General features: G+C 37.7%; 1 protein-coding gene and 1 non-coding gene across 2 annotated transcripts in view; one reads left to right on the top strand and one right to left on the bottom strand.

Annotated features, from left to right (window-relative positions):
- The window catches only part of Lrrtm4 (leucine rich repeat transmembrane neuronal 4), a 777,896-nt gene that overhangs the window by 617,894 nt on the left and 143,119 nt on the right, over positions 1-16,883 (bottom strand). The gene's annotated exons all lie outside the window — the stretch shown is intronic.
- On the top strand, positions 4,279-4,351 carry Trnak-cuu (transfer RNA lysine (anticodon CUU)). The gene has a single exon. It is a non-coding gene; the product is annotated as a tRNA-Lys (tRNA).

Here is a 16,883-nt window from a genome sequence, read left to right as displayed (position 1 = left end):
ATTCATTAGGTGCTTCCCACCTTGTTCGTTGAGACAAGATCTCTTTACTGGCCTGGAATTCAGGAAGCAGGCAAGGCTAATTGGCCAGGGAACTCCTGGGATCCATTCATCTCTTCCTCCTCAGTGCTGGTATTTCACACATGTGCCACTCTACTCAGCTTGTTTATGGGAGTTTGAAGGATTAAACTTTCTTCTGAATTTTATCAACAATAAGAAAACAGGTGATGGAGATAGGCCAACCAAACAAGTACTTGGATATTGCTTATATTTTAGTTTGTCTGTGCCTTAGAGATAGCATGACAGTCATTTTATTGAGTGAACCATCTTTGCAAAAACACCTTCAAATTTTTATTGCTGAATCAACATTCTAGTGTGTGAAGATATAGATATGCAGAAGAACACACTTACTTTTTGACTATATGGTTGTTTTAGGTTTAGCATTGTATTTACTATCAGACTGTTTTATGTGATTTTGTAGTTAAGGGTCATCAGTAAGTCTTGGCAGCAAGAAACTTGGCAAATTTCATTACGAGCATGAAATGGACTTCTGATAGCTCTACCTGCCATTCTTCAGGCTGTTTCAATGCTTCTAAAACTGGCCTTAGATACTTTCCATAGGCTTTATACAAGAATGTTAGAAGTTCCCTTTGGGAGAAATAGAGATCATCAAATAGCCAGACAAAATGAAGTACAATCAGTGCCCAAGAACTTGTTCCTTTGGTCCAATCACATCAGATGTTTTTTTTTTTGTTTGGTTGGTTGGTTTGATTTGCTGTTTGTTTGTTTGTTTGTTTTGTTTTTTACTGTTGATAAAGGTCAGAGGAAAGTTTATAAACCAGGATGTTGATTCAAAATACATAGAAACAACATGTGCATCTCAAGGGACAACTGTATAAATGAAAGATTGTGATATAACCACTCATCAGAGAATGTTATTGAGCTTTAAAATAGAACTATATCTTACCACTTGCCTTTAATGGCTGGACTTGAAGATAAAAACCATTAGAAAGAGAAGAAGAGGGCTTCTTACTATTACATGATGGGTTACCAGCAGTAAAATTAATCAGAAAATCAGTGAGAGTGAGTAAGAGAGAGAGAGAGAGAGAGAGAGAGAGAGAGAGAGAAGCAGTTGTTACTGTTGATGAAGGAAAATACTGATAATAGAAAGAAGTAAGTGGTAAGTGAAAGGAAAGATGAGTATATTTTCAGGATTAAAAACAACAACAACAACAACTCTAGATCTATAAAATGCAGCCTGAGGCTAATAGGTAACAACGACATCAGATCTGTCAGTTTTGTTAAATCAATACATTTTTATTTGGTCCCTATGTGAGATACATATATGCTGGTCTGTTTCACTACTGTAACAATTTTACTGTTTGTATTTCCTGATATCATATTGGAAATCTCAAATGTAGTCAGTAACATTCACTGCAAAATGAAGATGAAGTCTGTAGAAACACACACAGGCTTCTCTACTGTGACATTCAGAAAATTACCAACCTCTTAAGGGAAGATATTCTCCTCTCAATATGTTCAATATTTAAACTATATTTTGAGTTTGGATACTTTTAAATCTTCCTTCTGTTTAATATGGTATTTTCCTGGCTTCCTTTTTAAAATGTTATTTTTTTTCACACATGAATATATATTATTTGGTCTAATCTACTTCTTACCCCTTACAATTCTTCTTCCTAAGTCCTTTCTCCCACACCTACATCTCTTCTTCATGTCTTCCTTTTGAACACACACACACACACACACACACACACACACACACACACACACACAAATACTCAGGCCAATTAGTCTTGTCTGCATGTGTGCAAGTATAAGGTTGTCCATTGCACCATGTTCAACCTAGCAGGAGCCCCAAGCCAGGAAAAAAATGACTCTTTTCTCCATATCCAGCATCAGCTGCCTATAGCTTCTCAACTAATAGTAGGGCTATGTTGGAATATTGACTAGATTGAATTCGTGTGAATTCGTGTGGATCTTGTGTAGCAAATTCAGCTGCTGAGATTTCATAAGTGTAACTTCATGTTAAGGCCAGGAGACACTGTTTTGCCCTGGCTCTCCTGGACCTCTGCCTCTCACAATCCTTCTGCTGCTCTTCTTTGAAGCTCCCTCAGCCTTTAAGGAGGGCTGTGATGTAAATGTACATGTGAGAATAATCACTCCACAGAAACTTGGTCCTGCCCTTAGGTCATCTGTGGTGCTTTGTGTTAAACTCCATTCACTTCAAAAAGGAGCTTCTCTGAAGAGGGATGGAAGGTGAATTAATCTACTGATATGAGAGTAAGTATTTTCGAGCCTATTACAGCCATTCTTCTTGGCTCCTTCATAACAGGGATTGAATGTGCCTCCTAAATTAGGGAGATTTTAATAGCTTAAGACTTTTAAATTTAAATCAATATCTTAAAAACATAAAAATTGTACATATTTATGGGACACCATGCAGTGTTTTGTTACATGTAGTTATTGTTTAAACTGAGGTAAATGTATCTGTCACCTTAAACATTTATCATGTCTTTATAGAGAAAACATTCAAAATCCTAAGAGCTCAGAACTTATCATCGCTTGAAATATTTATCCAGGCATAATATTTTATAGACAAAAGTGAATTCTGAATTAGGTCTTAAATCCCAATTTGAAAAAAAGTCATTAAAAAAGGCTGCCTCTAATTAGAACTTTGCATCTGTCTGCTGAGTTTAGAATTTAAATCCCTTCGAACTGTTATATAAAATCAATTCTTTAATTTGCTGAAATCCTGTCCACAAATAATCATGATTGTGTGTTCTCTCACAAAAAATAAATAAATAGAGTTATTGACCCCCTGAATGATGTGTTCTTACAAATTACTCCTGACCTCTGTGTGTTTCCGGCAGTTTGTAAAACTTCCTATCATAGTAGCCCTCTGTGTCTGTGAAATTTGCTTCCCATTGGGGCTTTGTCATTTTGTGTTGTAATTGCCTTCTCACTTCTATGTGGTCCCACCAGACTAAAGCTCTTCAAAGGAAGAAATCGTGCCATAGTGAATCCCCAGTGCCCAATCATGGAGGAAGAATATGTTCAATAAATATGTTTCTATAAAAAGTGAATATCAATTAAATAGTCAATTAAGAAAATGTGTAAGAACTCACTTGTGTGTGTTCTATTATCTACTTCTGCTGACACTATGCTCTTAATGAGGAGAGATAGTTAATGACCCAAACATTACAAAGAAAGTATTTATTCCAACTTATAAACAACATTCTTTGCCTGTGTGTGTGTTATGCACATGATGTAGTATGTATGTGTGTGTATGTGCATGATGTATGTAGTGTGTTACTGTGTGTGTTATGTATATGTGAGATGTATGTGTATGATGTACAGGTGTGCGTGTGTGCGTGTGCGTGTGCATGTGCGTGTGTGTGTGTGTGTGTGTGTATCCTATCCTCTAGAGGTTTTCACTTTTGTTTGCTTGGTTATTTTAAGCAGAAATATTGAATGATTTTATTTAATAAAAATTTGAGCTGGAGAGATAGCTCAGTAGTGAAGAGTGCTTTCTCATCCTGCACAGGACTCAAGTTCAGTTACCAAAACAACTTAGTTCATAACTGTTTGTGCTTACAGCTTCAGAGTGTTGGGCTCCCTTTTCTAGTTTCCTAGGGCTCCTGAACAAAGAAAGCATACATGCATATGCACACAGGCACTTAAATTAAAAATAAAAACAAATACCATTTACTTGACTCTATTGTTTTAGAAAATATACCAGAACATTCAGCCACCAAGTTTAAAGAACAGTGATAATTAAACTAAGAATAGAAAAATATATGTTTCATGACACTTTCCTTATAGGTTCCAAACCTATGGATTCAGCTAATTACAGATAGAATCATTCAAAAGGGTAAATTGTAGCTATAAGTATGGACAAGCTTTTCTCTTGTTTTGTCATAGCCTAAGGAATGCGGTGCCACAAGAATTGGTAGAACACTTAGACCAAATTAGGCATTATAAGTAACCTGGAGGAAATTTTCAAGAACATATGGATATATGTGCATGGATTATGTACAAGTACTACAACTATTAGTAAAAGCAATTCAGCATTTGCATGTTGGTATCCATGGGGATGACTGTGAATGTATTTATCCTGAGTCAGGGGGATGAATGTAGTGGCCAACTTCTAGTGCGGTTCTGCTCTAGATTCACAGCATCCTTCCTATCTCACATGAACTCATAAGTAGAGAAAACTTCAACAAGAAACTATTGGCGAAATTATTTAGGCCACTCCATGTAGCCCGGCTAGCTCAGTCGGTAGAGCATGAGACTCTTAATCTCAGGGTCGTGGGTTCGTGCCCCACGTTGGGCGCCAGATTTTGGCGAAATTATTTAGGCCACTCCATGTAGTTAAAAGGAGATTTATTTAATGGCGTAACTTACAAATTAAGGGATAGGTAGGTCGCGAGGTCTGGGGAAGGTGTATCACAGTCCAGCCGTGTTCTCTGGAGCTCTCCTCTGTCTACCTCCACCATCCAGCGTCCTGGAACCAAGAGAGCGTTCGCCGATCCGGATCTCGGGTCCCCAGGCGCCTCTCTTGGCCCCGCCTTGTAGGCGTGACAGTTGCCGAAGTCTCAATGGGGGTAGGAACTTCCAGAACAAAGCTGGAATGGCTACCCACTACAAGAAACCTTGGCCTTCTTCGTAAATTTGCAACAGTATGAATCAATCAATTAACCTGACAAACTACACAAAATGTATTCTACAAAATGCTTTTTAGAAGATTTTGGAAGAGTCTATAGAAAATATACATAATACACACACACACACATATATTCAGGCATATATTACCATATATCTATCATTTATTTTTGATTTATCATTTATTTACCAGTTACCTATCTGTATATCTATCTATCTATCTATCTATCTATCTATCTATCTATCTATCTATGTATTCCCATCTATCTACCTATTGTCTGTTTATTTATCTTCTACCTGTCATGTACCTATCAACTATTTATCTTCTATCATTTATCTATACCCTATGGACTTATCATCTATCATCTAAATATCTAGTCATCTATATATAACCTCTAATTTATCTACCTATTATCTCTCCATCTACTGTATAACTATTATGTATTTATTAATCTACACATATATCTTATATCCATCATGTACCTATTATCTACCCATTTGTCATCTATCTATCTAGCATCTATCCCTTAATGTATTTGTCATCTATCATTTATGTTCATCATGAATCTATTTGTCATATATCTATCCAACTTCCATCTTCCCATTTATCTATAGCTACTTAATATATCATCAGTCTATCATAGGAAAAACAACAGTAAATAAAACTCACAGTTTTTTTAACTTAAAATGCAAAAGCACAATCTATACCTATGTTTTTAATATGAGAACTTGAGAATGCAATGGGAGCACAATCAGTAGAAACATTTTCAAGCCAAGTCCAATCTGGGTTTGATATTAGGGAAATGGGGCCAGACACATGAGTAGGGAGCCAGATCTATTGTGATTTTTAGTCTATTTTAAAGACTTCACTTCCCTGAAATAACTCCCACACTGGTGCTTGAAACCTCTATTAGATTTCTTAAGCCCTAAAGATTCTAGTCCTCCCATTTCCCTATTAAATTGAAATTGCTTTACAGGATGTAACACCATAGGAAGCACCAGCTAACACCTGAACAGGGACTGCTTCCCAATGTGTAAGACAGCTAATTAAGTGGGATCAGTCCTGTGGGAAAGTCCATTCAGAATGGGGTGCACTTCGTGTGGGGAGGAACCCCAACTGAGAATGCAGGGTACTAAAGAAAGCTTGGTCAGACTGAAGTTTTTCCTAGAGTTGCATGAATTGGAAATTGGCAGTCAATGAAGACAGTGACCCTTCAGCAAGAACTAAGTTAGAAGCCTTGGGGGTGTAGGGAGGTAAACTATCTCCTGGACAATAAATTCAAACAAATCTGTCACAGTCTCTGGTAAGGATACTGGGTTTGAAGGCAACACAGTTTCTTTCCAACTGATTTGGTTTATGCATGGACACCATGGGACTTAAGACAGTCCATCAGCACAGTGGGTTCAAGTGAATTCAGTTAACATCCAATGAAGACTTATTCCAAAGAAGGCTTGGTTTTCGGGTAACAGATATAACAGATAGACTAGACACAGTTCTTGGTATCAAGATTACTACAACCAGTGATAATAAATCACAGACATTAAAATATACAGCATAATCTATAAAACGGTACATGTAGTGGGTAGCCATTCAAGCTTTGATCCGGAAGTTCCAACCCCCATTGAGGCATCTGTAACAAGGTGGGGCCAAGAGAGGACCCTGAAGACCTGAGATCAGGATGCATTGCTCTCTTGGTTCCTGGACCCTGGACGCTGGAGGTAGACCAAGCAGAGTTCTCCAGAGAACACTGCCAGACTGTGCTACATCTTTTCCAGACTCTGTAACCTATCCCTTCACTTGTAAGTTACCCCACAAAATAAACCTCCCTTTTAACTACATAGAGTGGCCTTAATAATTTTGCCAATAGGTACAAATTAAATAAATGTAGCAGAGTTATTACTCAGGGAGAAAGTTCCCAGGAAAGGTTCACTGTTTGGTCTGAAAGGCCCTTCCTCATTCCTTTAACTTTTCTGCAGATCTGTCCCAAAGGAGTCCATTAGCTCTGTCTTCAATTGCTTTGTGTCTCCAAGCTATACTTGAGACAGTAAGTAAGAAGTGATCAGCAAAACATGAGGAGGGTGGTAAGAGTAGGGTCACTTATTCTTAGACAGAGCCTCAAAGAGGCTACCTGGAGAGAGAGAGAGAGAGAGAGAGAGAGAGAGAGAGAGAGAGAGAGAGATGGTCCAACAGTTAGGAGCACATATGGTTTATGCATAATATCTAGTTTCAGTTCCCAGTGCCCACATTAGATGGCTTATCACCTGTAACTCCAGCTCCAGGGAATCTGACACCTTCTTCTTCTGACCTCCTTTGTGTGTGTGTGTGTGTGTGTGTGTGTGTGTGTGTGTGTGTGTGTAGCATGAATTTCCAAATGGTCTTATTAAATAAAAAACTCAGGGGAGCTAGGTATTGGGGTGAATTCTGAAAGATCAGAGAAGCAGAACAAGCCACAGGTAACCTCACCTCATCAACTTCTCAGCCAATCCTTTTACTTCAAACTGGAAGACTCTTCGTCCTCATCTGAACAGATCACAGCTGCACTGCTGCTAAAAGCCTAAAAGCTTAAAAAGCCTACTTTTCTAGTTCCTGGTTTTCATGCCTTATATACCTTTCTGATTCCTGACATCACTTTCTGGGATTAAAGGCATATGTCTCCCAAGAAATACATAAAATCTCAAGTCCTCAGATTAAAGTACATGCAACCATGGCTGGCTGTTTCTAGTGTGTCTTTAAACTCACAGAGATCCAGATGGATCTCTGCCTCTGGAATGCTAAGATTAAAGGCATGTGCTACCACTGCCTAATCTCTATGTTTAATATAGTCACTGTTCTGTTCTCTGACCCCCAGATAAGTTTATTGGGGTGCATAATATATGAACCACGCATGTGTGTATGTGTGTGTGTGTGTGTTATTTGATAAAAGTCCCCTATGTTTCTAGTACAGCAGTCATTCGCCAGCATTATGATGTGTTTACTTAGCTAGTTTACAGAAGGCTAGCTTCTAGGTAGAGTAATTTTCTTGACATTGAAAGAGATGGCTAATCCAGGCATTTTAGTACATGTCTTCAATCACAGCACTCAGAGGCAGAGACAGGTAGACCTCTGTGAGTTTGAGACTTGCCTGGTCTACAGAGTGAGTTCCAAGACAGCCAGGGGTGTTACACAGAGAAACCCTGTCTCTTGGAAACAAACAAACAAAAAACAAGAGAAAGAAAGAGAGATAAATAAATAAATAAATAAATAAATAAATAAATAAATAAATAGCTAATCAAAACCTCATCACTGTCTTTGAGAATTACATAAGCTACTGAAAATAAGGTTTTAATTTTAGATTCCGAGGCCTTGTTACCTTATTTTTTCATGAACAAGGCTATTGTTTTCAAAATGGTCCTCTAGTGACTGGCCTCCTTGCCTGAATTCCACAGGCTGAATTGATGCATTTTTCAGATATTTTGAATGCAAACCTCAGAGTACCTTGAATATAAACATATCAGTGGGAACAGAAGGCAGTGTGTGGAATGGACAATGCTTCCTCTCATAGCTAAGTTGGGAGAAACATATCAGTTTTTGGTACAGCCAGAATTGTAGCAACATATTATTAAAAGGAAATAAATTTGTCTCAGAACAGAAACTAGCAGACAGTTGAAGACCAACATTCTCTAAATATGCTGCAGACCTAAAGGCTCCCTAAATCTTCACAGCACACTACAGTGACATCTGCTCAGCCACCTTGCAAATATTCTGTATTTGCAAGCAATTTGGAAGCAGCTACCAGTGTTTAATTTTGGGATAATGCCTTCTTTATGTACAAACCCCTGGAGGATTTCAAACAGCTGTCATGGGGATCTTGGTGGTAGTTGTTGTAAATAGGAGAATTGGCTGCTTCAAGTCATGTGTCGTGTCAGTGAAGATTTGATTAGTTGAAAGACAATGTTATGTCTGTGCCATCAACAACAATGAGTGTCCACTTGGCCACACAAGCATTAAGAATAGGAAAACGCAAAACTGACAGAAATTGGGGTTGGAGAGATATTTCAGTAGGTAAAGACCCAAGGTTGTTCCCAGCACTTGAACTCATGCCAAGAACCTCACAACTGTCTGTTAAGTATAGCTGCAGGGGATCCGATGTCTCTGCCTTCTGTGGGCATCTGCATTCATGTGTGCATACCTATAAAGAGACATATATACACATACATAGAATTGAAATTGGAGTACTTTTTAAATTAACAGAAATTATAGTCCTTAATGAAGTATGTTTTGAAAAATTATTCCAGATTTTTTAAGAGTGCAAGCCATTACTCATAATGTGTAAAAAAATAATAATTATAGGATAGAAGACAAAGATTTGTGTAGAAATGGCTTAGCTGAACTTTCAGCAACATAGAGTTGGCACAAAATCTTGATTGGAAGACATCTGTTACTTTTATAGTTTTTCAACAAAACCCCTAAGAAAAACAACTTAATAGAAAATGATTTTCTTTTTAGCTCACAGCTTGAAGGTACTGTCCATCATGGTGGCAGAAGCCTGTAGCAAGAGCTGGAGGCAGCTGATCCCATTGTATTGACTTTAAAGAAGAGAGAGCTGGAAGCAGTATTTTTTTTTTTTTTTTGGTTTTTTGAGACAGGGTTTCTCTGTGTAGCTTTGTGCCTTTCCTGGAACTCACTTGGTAGCCCAGGATGGCCTCGAACTCACAGAGATCCGCCTGGCTCTACCTCCCGAGTGCTGGGATTAAAGGCATGTGCCACCACTGCCCGGCTGGAAGCAGTATTTAATTCCCTTCTTTTTGTTCACTCTGACACCTCAGGCCATGGAATAGTGTCCTTCACATTCAGTATGAATCTTCCCCTTTAATTTTATGTAGGAACTCCCTCAAAGACATGCCCAGAAGTTTGTCTCCTAGATGATTGCAAATATGTCAAGTTGACCATCTTTACCAACCATCAGAGAAAGGGCAAAATAATTATCATTTTATCTTATGCTTGTGAGGTATTGACAATACCCACTTATAGCTGTTTCTCAATTTACTTCTAAAATGCATTTTCATATCTGTCATTTTTACTAATATTTTGAAAGTAATACTTTAAAATTTGACTTCATTTATTTTTGTATTTATTATTGTATGTGTCTGGGTGCATACACATAGGCACTATGACAAGTGTATAGGTCAGATGACAATTTTTGGAAATCAGATTTCACTTTCTACTATGTTGGTCTTTAGAATCAAACTCATATGTCTACTTGTGGCACGTGCCTGTACCCAGTGCTCAAGCTCACTGACCCTTGTATACAGATTTGGAATTACACAGGAAATCCTTTTGACTCATTTTTCTCAACTGTAGAAGGGATTTCCACTCTAGTACAACCACGGTCAAGGTCAATTACAGAAGACCATGATGCAGATATTAGTGTTATAATCATTGTTGTCACATGGTCTTTAGAAATCTTTTCGCTTCTTGTAGAAAAAAAGTGCTATTCAAACCTAAAATATATTTCCTCATTTATTAACTTGAAAAGAATGCAAATGTGCCACAATCTAGGCTCTGAGATATAAATTTTTTCCTAGGGAAGCTATTTTCATGGACAAGCTGCAGTTCCCTGGTCTCCTAAACCCAGTCTCCAAGACAGGGAAGATACTTTTGTTCTAAATGCCAGGACTAAATGTACTTCTGACGTAAATGTACTTCCTATACTCTGAACCAGACAGCATTACTTGTCAGGTGACGTTTCAATGGATTTAAGATAATATAATCAGTATTGGAGAATGTTCTTCTCTTATATGAGAATCCGAGGGTGAGAGCCCCTGGTGAATGTGGTAAACTCTGTCCAGCAGAGAAAAGAATTGGTCTTGAGACTCGAGAGTCTTCTCCCCGAGTTCCCCATAAATGCATTCTGTAGCCTCACAGGGTGAAACCATGGAAACAGATACATGATTTTTATAACTCGATGGGACTGGCTACCATAAACAACATTTTTATCTACTTATATGCAGAGCTATGTTAATACTTTTGGATATGATCGGGACTGTGGAAAAGCTAGGTTTCTATACTTTATCCAGACAACCAATTGTTCACTAAGAGTCAATGAGCTTTTTCCTAAGCAGGGTTATCACAAATGTGTTTTATTAAACCAGGAAATTCAGAAAGTCTTTGACACACTCTTCTTTTGTCAATGTGATTATGGGTTGGGAGAATATTCTCCTACTTGAAATAAAAAAAAGCTAATTCTTGCTCATAAGGCAATGTATGCTATCATATAGTTATTTAGAATTTATTATGATTAATACTATGAAAGTGAACTACTGAGGCCTGTGTTGATCACTTATCTGCTAGCTTTAATTGCCCAGGGAAGACTTTGCTGCACTTTTGCCAAACTGTCTGAGTGAGTGACCTCTTGTGCCCCACAAAAGCCTGTTAAGTTTCTATTTATCTCACACTCTTCTAATTGTCTCGAATCCATTGCCAACCACAGGCACTAACAGCAACAAAACCAATTAAAGACCATGGGTTCTGTAAGGCCATGATTGTAGTTATAATTTGCTGTCAGTAAAAGATGCCCCTTTTTCTCTCTTTCTCTGTTTCTTATACTGGTCTTGGGTTACTCTGACTCAAACACACTTTCTAAGAAAAAAAATTATTGAGAAGCATTAACCATGTATTCATGTATTCAGTATCCCATTAATATCAATAGTGTCCATGTCTTATGACCAAATGTTCTTGTCTTCCCCACATGACCTTTTCAACACATACTCACAGACACACACACATACACACACAGTGTGTTCTGTAGCCATTTTCTCCTTATTGGAACACTCACTTCAGTTTTAAGAAGTAAACAAAAACATACAAGCCCTGGGAAGTTGCTAAATATACAGTATTCATAAGGTTCTTTCACAGTGGTCTTATAATCAGAAATAATTACTGGAAAGAAGAAATACCCTGAGCACTTGAACTGCAAAGAAGTTGTGCAGAAAGCTTCAGGGAGGTAGATTGGAGAGTCATAACCCAGGCTGGGTTAAGCTTTTTGGTGATACAAATGTCTTTGGGTCATTCCTAGTCCTATTAGTAACCCCTCTTCCATGATCCTATAAGTGACCCCATTAGAGCTAGATCTGGGTGGAGTCATTGCTTTGGTCTGTCATCCACGCCCTATCTGGGGTGGAGAGACAGTCATTCATGTCACACCAGGAAAACATACACAAACAGAAGTAGTTAGCCATTTGTAACACTTGAGGTACCTGTTTGGAAGATAAATCTAAAGGACCAAATACCAAAGCAGAGCCAGTCTTTGACATTTTACAGTGTTCTGATCTGTTATTTGTACCTCCCCACACAGTACGATGAAGTCAGACAAAATTCTTTCATAGCCTACTGAAATCCAATTATTTCTGAAAAACTTTAGAGACATTTGATGGTTGTGATGCAGGATGGAGAGAACATTGATTAAGGTTTTCAATTTTAATCCTGTATGTTCATTCCAGAGCATGACAAATCAGTTTCTTTGAAAAATGCCAGATGAGTGTGTCCATTTTACCCCCAAACTTCACATTATGAGGATTGTTTTGGGGAAATCGTATTGCTCTACGTAATTCTTCTAATGAAGCAGAGATCATGTCATAACTACAAGCAACAATATTTTCTCAGGGAAACATACCTTCATGCACTTCACATATTGTATTTTTAATGACACTACACAATGTCCAAGTTGCCTTCCATCTTCAAGGAACGTGAGCTTATTAATTCCTAATTTTCCTTGATTTCACCTTTGCAGCTGCTAAGGCTTTTCAGTGACACCGACATTGATCTCCATGACCTTTTTGAAATCTGGCATCCATCTCTTTTCTTGTAAAACACATGTTCTATTGACTTCCTGTAGGAACTTTTACATATTCTCTTAAAGCTACAAAAAAAAAAAAAAAGATTTCACCTTCTCAATGTGTGTTTATTCATTTTGCAGACAATAGCTTCATCCCAGCTGTCATTTGCCCAGAAGGTCCTTTCCCATCCCTATTTGAGGGTTCAATTAAAAAAAAATTATTAGAGCCTTGTTCCTCTCTTAAGATTTTTGCAGTGTGATTTCTTCTTACTTTTAAAGTTTATTTTGTTTTTAATGTGTGTGTGTGTGTGTGTGTGTGTGTGTGTGTGTGTGTGTGTGTGTGTGTGATATATGTCATATATGTGCTGGTGCCCCCTGAGACTAGTGGCTAATGTCCATTCTTTGGAGCTGGAAAAATAGGCATTTGTGAGCCATCCCACCAAATTCTTGGAAACCAAACTAACCTGGTCCTCTGTGAGAGCAATATGTGCTCCTAACTGGTGAGCCATCTCTCCAGGCCCTTTGAGTTCCTGTTCATGTCTGTGTGAACCTCTGACCTTAACTCTGTGACAGCAAATCTAAGTTTTACAACACATATATTAGCACAATGTTTTGTATTATGTTCTTCTAAGACATTTGTAATATGCATAAATAAATACAAAAATCATTAATTAATATCATTGATTATGTCTGTTAACTAATGGCAAACATGGTTTTGATTATTAGGTTATGACTGTATATGTTTATGTATTCATGTAAAGTATCTAATCCTTTCTGTAATGGGAGCATCAATTTATCTTTCTTAGTCAATGTGACATTCATTTTTTTGCATAAAATAAAACAAAATTTAGAGCTCTCTATTAGTTGAATGGCTTTTTTATTCCAACCTGCTTTATTGTTTTGCAGAATAATATTTTCTTGATTTTGTCTTTTAAATCCTGTGGGCTTTAAAATCATGACTACAAAATTAATAACAACTAAAATTACTCACAACTTTGAGGTCATTTTACTAGTGAATGAGGGATCCACAAATGTACAAACCCAATGAAAATACAATTTTAAATTTAGTTATAAATGTAACATGCATTAGTCAGCTCATGTTTTATGAAATCATGCATGTATTATATGTATTCTCTATGTATATACAATAAAATATCTATTTGTCAGAATTCTCTCTCTCTCTCTCTCTCTCTCTCTCTCTCTGTCTCTGTGTGTGTGTGTGTGTGTGTGTGTGTGTGTGTTTGTATGAATGTCTGTGTTGTATATGTACCTGTGTGTGGTTGTACTTTTGTGTTCCAGAGAGGATACTGGGTGTCTTGCTCTATCACTCTCTATTTTAGCCCTTGGAGATAGAATCCCTCACTGAATTTAGAGCTTGGCTAGTATGTTCCAGCAATCCTCTAGACTCCATACCTCATGACACTAGGTTATAGGTGCCTGCCCAGTCAGTCACACTAAGCATTTTAAAGTAGGTACTGGGTGTTTGAACTCAGGACCTCATTTAATTGTAGCAAGAGCTCTTGCCTACTTAGCCATTTCCTATGGTCTGTGTCACTATTCTTTTTAATGCTTTGAGTTTATACTTAAAGTCATTCCAAACTCCTAGAAAGCGTCATAATTACAGGACCACAAAATAGTATGAACTCATTTTCTAGAGTAGAAATCTGCCTCTTCTGATCCAATCTAAATATAACTAACAAAGATACCATTGTCAAGGCAGGTCTCACTGTCATGCCCAGTAACAGCATCCTAGTAACCACACCCACTTCCAGCACAAAGGAAGTTTAGATACATTCATCTCACCAAGCAAAAAAGTGTCCTCTAAAGAAAACGGAAGGGATGGGGTGAAAGTGAAGGAAAAGTGAGACTAAAAGAACTAAACTATTGTACCAGTATCAACAGATCCCTGAAATAAAGAGGCACCATTAAACTATTGTGCTTTTTATCCTAAAACTTAAAAGCATCTCAAAATGCCATCTAAAATATGAGTTTATGAGCCATCATATGCTCATCCCCAAACAACCAAACATAGATGGCTATAGCTGTTATTTATTCCACCACTGATTCACTCAACAAAGACTTTGAGAAGCTCCTCTGGAGGAAACATGCCTGTGAATGCTGGAGATAGATCCATGAGCAAAACTTACAAAAGTATCACCCAACATCACTTAGGTGCTTATGAAGCAGAGAACAATATATTTTGTGTGTATCAATTTCTTTGTCTTTACAATTTTTATTTATATTAAGGGTTTTTAAATGCAGAGCTTCCTAATAGTTATTATAGAATATTTAATATAATTGAAATGCAAAAGCAGTGTATTCTTTATTATTTAAAACATCTTGTAGCATAAACTGAGGCATTGCACACTGCATGAATATTCATCTGTCATCTTTACTTGACATAGAACTTTCTCAGATGCAAGACAGTAAAAAGCATTAGATATTTTTGTTATGCCCTAAGAGACTGTTCTTAGCATCAAATATAAAGGTTTTTCTCTCAAATAAACAAGAAGTTTATACTATTGATAAAAGGAATGTTCCAAATTCTCCAAAATCAATGATCAATAACCTTTTAAATACTTTTATTTTATTTTTATTTTTTGTATGTGTCTTTTTATTTCAGAAGTTGAGAAGTTCAATTATAACTAGAAAAGTACTCATTAAATTTTACTTGTTAATTTTCTATTAAATATACTTGAATTTACAAAGATTCTCCAAGAGCAAATATCTCCAAAGGAATCGGCCTAGGATTTGAAAGCCTGATTAGAAGATAATTATTTAAAATATCAAGTACCAAAATGTGGTACTTTTACACAATGGATTATTACTCAGCTATTCAAAACAATAACATTATGAAATTTGTAGGCACTTCGATGGAAATAAAAAAAGTCATCCTGGGCTGGGGATTTAGCTCAGTGGTAAAGCGCTTGCCTAGCAAGCACAAGACCCTGGGTTCGATCCTCAGCTAAAAAAAAAGTCATCCTGAGTGAGATAATCCTGACTCAAAAGGACAAACATGGTATGTACTCACTTATAGGTGGATATTAGCTGTTACATAAAGTATAATCATGCTGCAATCCACAGACCTAGAGAAACTAAGTAACAAGGAGTCAAGGGGCACTCAAGGATCTCTCTGGGAAGGTGAAATAGAATGGATTTTTTTGGGTAAAGTGAGGATGGAAACAGAAAGGATTAGGCAGGGGTGGGATGGGGTGTGGGGGTGGAGGCAGAGGGTATTGAGAGAGATGACTGGAATTGGGGGTGATATAGAAATAAAGTGTAGTGTGTACTTCCTGGAATTTATGAGAGTGACCATGGCGAAGACTCCTAGTAATGGGGGATATAGAGCCTGTACAGACCGTCTTCTGTAACCAGGCAAGGCTTCCAACAGTGGGACTATGGTGGTATTGTGTTCCCCAAAATACTGTGCACTCTAATAAACTTATCTAGGGTCAGAGAACAGAACGGCCACAATATTAAACGTAGAGGTTAGATAGTGGTAGCACATGCCTTTAATCCTAGCATTCCAGAGGCAGAGATCCGTCTGGATCTCTGTGAGTTCAAGGCCACACTTGAAACAGCCAAGCATGGTGACTCACGCCTTTAATCCCAGGAAGCAATGGCAGGAGGCAGAAAGGTATTTAAGGCATGAGGACAAGAAACTATAGCCTTGTTAAGCTTTTAGGCTTTAGTGCAGCAGTTCAGTTGAGATCTATTTGGATGAGGACACAGAAGCTTCCAGTCTGAGGAAACAGGATCAGCTGAGGAATTGGCAAGGTGAGGAAGCTGTGGCTTGTTCTACTTTTCTGATCTTCCAGCATTCACACTAATACCTGGCTTCAGGTTTGTTTTATTAATACGTCCTTCTAACAATCCGTGCTACAGTGGGACTGAGACATTAACTCAGTCACAAGACCTTTGACTGACAATCTGTCCTCCCTAAGAGATGTGCTGGGGTAATGGTAGCACATAACCTGTGGAAGTGGCCAACCAATGACTGGTCCAATTTGAGGCCCATACCATGAGAGGTAGCCCATGCCTGACATTTCCTGGATGGCCAAGAACTCAAAACTGGATAACCCACTAGGATAGAGCCAAATATAACTAGGAAAAAAAATAAGAAAGTCAATTAAATCAGTGAAATGATTCTTAATGATATTATGCTATACTCATAGATATATGCTTAGTCTAATTTTCATTAGAGAGGTGTCCTTCAGCAACTAATGGGAGCAGATACAAAGACCCATAGTTAAACACTAGGAGGACCTCAGGGAATCCCACAGAAGAGGATGAGGAAGGATTTTAAGAGCCAGAGAGGTCAAGGACACCAGGAGAACACTGTCCACAGGATCAAGTAAGCAGAGCTCCTAGGAGCTCATAGAGATTGAA

This window comes from Peromyscus eremicus, chromosome 3 (genome assembly GCF_949786415.1).
Source record: "Peromyscus eremicus chromosome 3, PerEre_H2_v1, whole genome shotgun sequence".
NCBI classification, from domain to species: domain Eukaryota; kingdom Metazoa; phylum Chordata; class Mammalia; order Rodentia; family Cricetidae; genus Peromyscus; species Peromyscus eremicus.
This window is presented reverse-complemented; position numbering and strand designations above follow the sequence as displayed.